The sequence below is a fragment of the Sceloporus undulatus genome, chromosome 2, assembly GCF_019175285.1.
Source record: "Sceloporus undulatus isolate JIND9_A2432 ecotype Alabama chromosome 2, SceUnd_v1.1, whole genome shotgun sequence".
NCBI classification, from domain to species: Eukaryota; Metazoa; Chordata; class Lepidosauria; order Squamata; family Phrynosomatidae; genus Sceloporus; species Sceloporus undulatus.
Genome location: NC_056523.1, coordinates 192,935,677 through 192,944,518, shown reverse-complemented (window position 1 = coordinate 192,944,518; position 8,842 = coordinate 192,935,677).

The following is an 8,842-nucleotide window of genomic DNA, read 5'->3' as shown; positions in this document are numbered from 1 at the left end:
GGTTGATTTCCCTCTAAAAACGCTTCCCACCAAAATATTCATTTGATTATTCATTGTGCTAATTGAATTGCCATAACTTTGGAGAATGCCACCAATTTGGAAGAAAAATCTAATCATTCTTGGGTGATCCAAGGGACATCTCATCTGGCTTGGGCGTGCACAAAATGGGGTTGGTGTTAGGCCCTACTTCCTCACCCTTGTTTTTACAGTCCTGTCTTCATTGCAACCTGCCTTATTGCAACCTTAAATCTTTTGTCACTAGGCCACAGTCTCTGACTTCACTGCATAACACCATTGCACAACAGCCTCATTGGAATGAACAGATTGTGTTATGCTGCGTGTGCATGCTTATGAAGGCGTGAGGATAGGACAACTGGCACGGCGCCCCAGTCTAGTCCAGAGCCACATTCCAAAAACAACCAAGGCTCTTCAGCTGTTCTTTTTTCTTCAAAGAAAAGCATCCTGTTTTTGAAAAACCCTGAACACATACGGTGTTGTATTTGGCCTAAAACTGTTTTAATAGAGATTGGCATGTTTTTGTGTTGTTCTTTAGTACAGATAAGATATTTTTTTTTTTAGCATTTTTTCAATGATTGTTTCCTGAAACTTCATGAGTTTCCTGACACTAGCCATCGGAAGTTTTTCCAGAGCTGCAATCTCCTCCCATTCTCAAATTGATTGACCTTAAACAGGAAATTAAATTCTTTAGATACCTGTGTGTGTGTGTGTGTGTGTGTGTGTGTATAATATTTCTGGCGAGATGAAAACTGCTAAACCTGTTTTCGCTGATATGACATCACACTTGTGTGAACTTTTTTGCACCTTTTTGGAGGAGACAGTCTGTGGGGACATCTATGGTGAGCATATGCACTTCCGAATTTTTACAGCCACTGGTTTACATATCTTTTACAACTTCTGTTTATAAGAATATCTAGTGGTATGGTGTAGTTATATAGTGACCCTTGGTGTTCCACTGAGGTTTGGTTCCATGGTCCCCTCATGTACCAAAAATCCCATGGACACTCAAACCCCATTATATACAGTTGCATAATAAAATGGTTGTCCCCTAAATAAAATGGCAAATCAAATTTTCTTTCTTTTGGATATTTAAAAAATACATAATTATCACCCATGGATGGTTGAATTCACAGATGCAATCCATGGTAAGAAGGTTGACTGTATCTAGTGTGACCTTTGATAAATATAGTCTTGCTCTCTTTTCGCATTGACAGTTATGGATAGTCCACAAAACCATCCACTGCATCAAGCAGCCCTCGACAAATAGCACAGCGGGATTTTGTTCTTGTTTCTTTCATCCAATGCCTATGCCCAAGATTGACTTCTGAAATCCCAAATCTATATATTCCTCCATTTTTTTTCTCCTCTCTACGGGGATGTTCCCAATAGGTGAAAACCCCGTGTTCTGAATCGCAATCCAAGGAGTGGCTCCACTATTAGGATCCAATTAAACCTAGAACGGTTTCTAGAGCAACCCGCAATCGTCCCCACTTTACAAATCGAATCGTCGAGCGGAATAAAATTTTGATTCGAGTTTTTCGACATTTAAACGCTGCGTTCAAAAAAAATACTAGGTGTCTGACCTACTTTTCCCCTTGCTTTCGCGTTAGGAACCGGAGCATTAATATAAAACGATAGCCTTTAACAATGGGTTTAGCTGGATGGAGGAGCGGCAGTGCGATGGTGGCTGTCCTTTGGGGGAGTTGCCCTTTCTGTTCCCCATCCGTCTTGCTGTCGCCATTTTTTGCTTCCCTCACCCCTTTTTTTTTTTGTCCCTGTGGTCTTTCAATAAGAGATAAGGAAATTATTTTTTATTTTTATTTTTAATGGTTTTACAGGCGCTTAATCTCTTCACGCTTTAAGCGCCTGAAGTCCCGTGCTGCTCAACGCCTGCATCCTGCAACGGTACTACAAGTGTCTTCTTCCCTCGTCTGGATTTGCAACCTCCCCTCTGTGGGGGAGAGCCCATTTCTAACGGAGGAGAGCAGTAAGGAAGGCTCCTCTCAAAGAGGCATTCCCTCCCGCCTTGGGCACTGATCTCGCTCTCAGGCAGGGAAGGAAGGTCCTCGACGAGGAGGCCCCCAATCTAGATCTCGCCCAGACAGGAAGGGAAGGTCCTCGCGAGGCGGCATCTGATCCGGCCAGACAGGGAAGGCTCTGATCCATGGGGGGGGGATAGAGCCTTTCCTTTTCCCAACTGGAATCTTGCCTTCTCCTCAACCCTGGAAAGAAAATCTTTGCAGCGTGCTCCTCCCGCTTTTCACCGCCTCTCCCCATTGATCTCTGGGCTCTCTGAAGGATTCTTCATAGTTCCTCTGGAAAGAGTTGGGTTCTCTATTCGCTTTGCATGAACGCTCCTCACATTGATCTCTGTGCTCTCTGAAGGGACTTTCTCCCTGGCTGTCTTGGGAGAAGGATGCTGCCTCCAAATACCATATCCCATAGTTCCTCTGGAAAGAGCTCCGCTTTGCCCAGACTACCTCTCCCTTGATCTCTGGGCTTCTGAAGGGATTCATCCCTGGCTGTCTTGGGAGACAGATGCTGCCCTCCAAAACCTATCCATATTTTCCTCTGAAAGAGCTTGGGTTTTCCTACTAAATTTCGCTTTGCCATAACCTCCCCTCATTGATTCTTGGGCTCTCTGACAGGATTCTCCCTGGCTTTCTTGGGAAGACATGAAGAGAGATGTGCCCTGCAAACCCCTCCCTACGTGGTGCCTCGGGTTTACGAAAGTAATTCTTCTCGGCCGCTTTTGTAACCCGAAAATCCTTCGTAACTATTATTGCCATAGCCGCTACTTGGGAAAAGCCTCGTTTTCGTGCGATAAAAGCGCCAAACGCACCAAACTTTCTTCTTACCCGAACATCCTCTTCTTACCCGAACAATGATTTTCTAATTGGATTTTTTCGTATCCCACTATTTTCGTTAACCTGGGTATTTTTATTTCCGTATTCCAGAGGTCTCTCTAGTACACTTGTATCCTCTGGAAAGAGCTTGGGTTCCCCAATTCGCTTTGCCAGAAGCCTCCCCCATTGATCTCTGTTGCTCTCTGAAGGATTCTCCCTGGATTTGTTTCTTGGAGTTCTCTTTGCTTTATTTGGCTTTCCACTCTCTCCTCTCTCTTAGGTCTGCAGCCTCTTTACGCTGGATCGTTCTCTTTCCCCTTTTTTGTTGTGCTCTATTCTTCCACTTAAACTGACTGCTTCTCCTCTGATCCCATTTTCCACCCCTGTTGTTGTGTGTTTGCCACATGTCTCTATATCTGCATATGAGAGTGTGTGTGTGTGTGTGTGTATATATATAAGCTAATTATAAAGTAAACAATTTTTTGAATTTATGAAAAAAACCCTCATCTTGTAATTCCAAAACCCACTGTAAGAAATAATACAGTTGAGACCCCTTAACCTGCCCTGCTCATTACTAGGAATTATGGGAAACTGTTTGTTTTGTTAGACATTTAAATCATCCTCTACCACAGAGTGTGGCTGCCATAATACACTACCCATTCCCAGGATTCCCTAGCATGGTTATGCAGTTAATATGGGAGACGCAAAGATGACGTTTTGATCGATTAAGTGCCTTCATTGGTTCCATTTGAAAAAAAAAACCCCTAAAAATACATCAATTTCACAAACAGTCAATGAAATGAAACGATGCCAAAAGATAAATCGTTCCAAATTCGTTGGATTAAGTTACTGTCATTCTGACGTACTATTGATTGACAATCCAAAATAAGGTATGAAGGGGAAGAATCGCTTTATTCATAAACACCGATTTCATGCCAAGTAGGAACGCTTGAGTAAAAATTCGATTTAAAAAAACAGCTGGGAACGAAGAATAAAAGCGATTCGGAACGCGAGATTAACACCAGGGTTATTTTGATCGGTTTTATTAAAAACGTTGTATTTTAAAAAACTGTTTTCAAATCTTAGTGAGAAACATCCTCTAAGAAATGTTAAACCTGACTCCTCTAGTCTCGTACCAACAATAGATCTTCTGAATAATTGGATTTATCTATGTCCAAAACACACTGAGAAATAATTCAGTTTGAGATCACTTTAACTGTCCTTGTTCAGTGCTAATGATCTTGGAAACTGTAGTTTTATTGTGGCACCAGAGCTCTCTACATGAAGGCCTAAATGTCTCCAAAAAAACCATTAGTCTTTTCCTATCCTTTCCTTCTGTTTTCATTTTTTTTTTTTTTTTTTGGCGTGGGGGATATACATTTCTACAGAGATTGCCTAGTATTGTGTTTTCCGTGTATTTTTCACAGTATTTTTATTTAATTTAAAAATTATTTATATCCATCCTTTTTCCCTATATGTCAGATCCAACGCAGCTCACAGCGAATTTTTAAAGATTTTTTTATAGATTTTATATCCCATCCATCCGGCAGCAGGCATTTTCAAGCAGCTGTACTAATCAATTAAAAGCAAATAAAGGAAATGCATAAAACAAATAACGCATTATCAAAATAAAACATTGATCATTTGCAAATAACATAACCTGAGAGAAAGTTATTGCTACAATGTGGTTACATTTTACAAACAACATATATAACCAAAAGCTCTCCAAAATCCCTAATAAAGTTTTGAACTAATAATAATCGTAGTATAGTAGTATTTATTTATATCCGCTTTTCGCCAAGGAATCAAAAGGATTACAACCTCCTCCTCTGATTAGCTTACAACATTTCGAAGGCCATAATCACACCAAAGTTTAATCAACTTAAAACAGACATGGATTTTTTTTTTTTAATGCCATCCTGGGACGTAGATATTTCAATAACTTCTTAAGGACAATTATAGAGTAAGTTTGTGTCTGCTCAACCTAATCGAATGATCTCAGCCCACTTTAAGAATTATTATTTTTATTATTATTATTATTAGTATAATTAGTAGTCAAGAATTTCTTTTGAACACTTGCCAGAAACATGCATTTGACCCAAGAGAGTTCCATTAATACATTCCAAATTTATCATTAAGTTGTTGGAAATGATACAAAGCATGGGAAGTTTTATCATATGGTTCGACCATCCCAAGTGGGCCGATCTGGGCACAGGTTGATGATGGTCTTACAAAATTTTCTTATGATCAGTCATTGCAATCTGTTTTGTTATTGTTATATTCTTTTGAAATGAAAAACAGAGATTGCAAAATACAGAGTTGATGTTCATGTTGTTGGTGTGCTAGTACTGTAAGACGTTATTTTCTTATATGATAGATGTAGGTAGATAAATACTATTTGTTTTTGCACTGACTGATTTCTAAAGCTTGTTTTTTTACGGCATACTTATTGAAGAACAGTCCCTTGAACTTAATGGAGCTTACTTTACAGTCTTGTACTGTGAAAAACTGAGAAAAAGATATTCAAAATGTCACTGAAAAAGAGGGGACGTGGTTAAAAAAAAACGCCCAGATTCAAATCTGTTGACCATGGAAATCCAATGGGTGATTTTCGGAAGTCACCTGCTCTTAAACCTCAGAGGAAACCTCCTTGAATACATTCTTCCCACGACAAATGTCATGATAGGTTTGCCTTGGGGTCACCATTATAAAATCAGAACAACTTTTGATGTACACAATAATAAATCCTTTTCCAGCAAATACTCCCTTTTGGTATTACAAAGATTAGTTCTATTTGCTTAAACCTCTATTTGCTATGTCATAGACGATGTAGTTTCTCATCCCTGCTGTCTCTTCAGGGTATGTATCTTTCATACACTCAGGCAAAATGCATCAAGGGACTCCAAAATACAGCCACTAAAAGCACTATTCAAATAAACATGTTTTAAAAGAATTTCACTCTCTTTGGGATGATTTTTTCACCTGAACACTGGCTAAATGCACTCAATTTGGCCAAACTGGCACCTGGAAGTAACATTTGTTTCTGGAATTAAAACATGGTGCTAATGCAACCTTGCAAAATAGTTTTCAAAGCATTAATATTAGGTTAAACTATTTTAAAAAGACTGAAGGTGTGGAGGGGCTAAATTATTGTGGCGGGTGTTGTTACTGATAAGGGCATCAGCCCGACTAAGCGTTGTAATTTCTGTAGCTAGATATAGGTAGTATAGATAATTTTGTTTTTGTTTGTACGGGCTGTTGTAAACTTTGTTTTTAAGGCATACTTATTGAAGAAAAAGTCCCATTACTGGAGCTTACTTTACAGTTTGCCCTCACACCCTCACAGTATGCAGATCTAACTGACCACCGTAAGTCCCACTGAACTCAGGGGGCTCTACATCAAAGTAGGTTTGTCATTTTTCCCTAAAGAAGGCTAATACTTCATTTTGTAATGTGTGATTTGTCACTCCTCTAAACACCAACCAAACATACTCGTTTGATTCTTATGAGAAGCCCAGCTAGATCCATTCCTAATTTAATGTCGCATGTTCGCCACTGTTGAGGATTTGGAGCTAACGCAAGCATCATAACCATATGTGTGTAACAATCTTGAGGCCAAAAATGGGGTCATTTTTGACCCCAGCTTCCATAGGCATGGGACTGAAAACCCTGCCTGACTTCACTTTTAATTATCACTGTCTATTATTTTTTTAAACGCATGGCCTTTTACTAGATTACAAAGTGATCGACAGTAGTTTCCCTTCAAATCAATGCTAATGCTTATGTACAAAATGTTCATAAAGAAGGAGCTTTGGTCTTTGTCTGTTGTCGTTCGCAACTGTTTATCCACACTCTTTTATCTTCAGCACTCATTCTGTCTTCTTGGTCTTTTCGGCTCAAGCTGGGCTTTACAGCTGAGGGATCCATGTTGCTGCAAATAGAGAGTAATGACAATGCCACGAGCATAGTGGCTTGTTGCCTATATCGGAAGTGGCACAAATCACACCCCTTATAGGTTTCTGAAAGTAAAAACAGAAATCACCAAGAGGTATGTCGCAAAATATATACAGACACCACTACCGCCCCTCATACTCATGTCCCTCCGCTAGTTAAGTTTTCTATAACTATTAATAACAAAATATATATTCATGCTGGACTGGCTTCACCAGAAGTTACTCACTTATACATTTCAAAAACTGGTATTCGAAATAAAATCTTCTCTGCCTTTTTATGAGCTATGTGAAGCTTACATATTCTTGCGATCTTCCTGATTGTAATTAGCTTTCATGTATCAACACTTTCTAGATAACACAGATGTTGCCTAAGCCTAAACTGAGATCCTGTATGGGGATATGTATTGCAATGTGCTATTGTGATACATCGCCCTCTTTTCTTTTTTTTTTAAACTTTTGTCTGCTATCATGGCCAGTAGGGAAAAAAAAAGCTACAAAGAAACATCCACTGTGTTCTTTTTCCTACAGCTAGATGCACACAAATGGCATAATCCTTAGGGATCTCCAGAGGACTCCAGCAAATCTCAGAGAATGCCTGTGCTGTCTTTCAGCCATAGGAAAATCGCTGATGCTTCTCCTATCCTGACTCTGCTCTCTGCTGGAAATGAAACATGCTAAGAAGGGCCATGCTGAAAAGCAGTTTTCTTTCTTGGCAGGATTTTGGTTTATTCTCTAATTGGAACAGAATTCTATCTCCACAACAAAAAATATTATTGATGCCATAAATTTGACTCATGCTTGTCTTAATGCACATAACCAGCATCAGCCATTCAAGCCCATTCAATCTAGAGTAGAGCACTGGAATCAGTTATGTATTATGTTGGCCTGTTACAGACTGCCAAAATTAAAGCTGCTTCGGATCCCTTTGGAGGTATGCTATTTATTTAATGTGCATGGCTCCTAAGAGTCTAGGTCGCGCCAAAGCCACAACTCCATTCCTAACACCAGAGTGCAGCTTTTGGTGCAAGCTTCCGATCTTAGTGATGCATGCATCATTTAACTAGCATACCTCCAAGAGCCCCGAAGCGCTTTATTTTGCAGTCTGTAACAGGCCAATTGTTCACATTCAAACATATGTGTGTCTCCTCTATGGGGGACAAACCAATATAGTTTCAAGCTATTACATACTAATTTTGATGTGTCATCTTTTTAATGTATGCTTTAACGGTTTGTTGTAAGCCAAACATACCACCCACACATCGGAACAAAACACACATAGGCTTATAAATAATGTAAAGACATAAACAAAGACCCAATATACAATGAATGGTAGCGCAAAAAGATTCCTCATTCCAGCCCTGCTTATGAGTGAAGCATCAACGAATGACATGTCCACCCCCTCTGGCAGTAAACATGGGTACAATAACGCAAGCATGGGTCCTGTCTCAATCATTCATTATATTGTCAATCAGTTGTGGGCGGATGGGATGTGTCACCTTCATGTCCAACCTGAATATAAACACTGCAAATTCCTTTGCTCTGTTGGCTGCCTGGGAGCCTTTGTGTGTTTGGCAATGGTACCACAATCATAGCTATGAATACAAACATTTACAAAGTTGAATGTACACCTTGCTTTACAAACATTGCAACAGCCTAATGAATCCAGCCTTCCATATAAATCTTGGAGTTTGGGGTCCCAAACATCCACTTCATACTGTTCATGTTTTGTGGGTGCAGACTGATACCAGTCTTATTCGGAGACGGGCGCAGTAAGTAAGAGGACTGAGAATGGAATGGAGTGCCCTGAAAAATTGGAACAACCAGTGGTCTAGCTAGAAACTATAAATAAGAACCTACATTGCTGACACATTTTATTGCATATTCCCCAAATGCAGCTGTTCTCTACGAATTGTGGTGAGATTTCCTGCGCGCTGCCATGCCTCCCACACAGTTCGATAGTCCTTGGTGTCTTCTTTTTTGTTTTTTTTACAAAGAAACAATTTGTCATGACTTTTCTTGATGGAA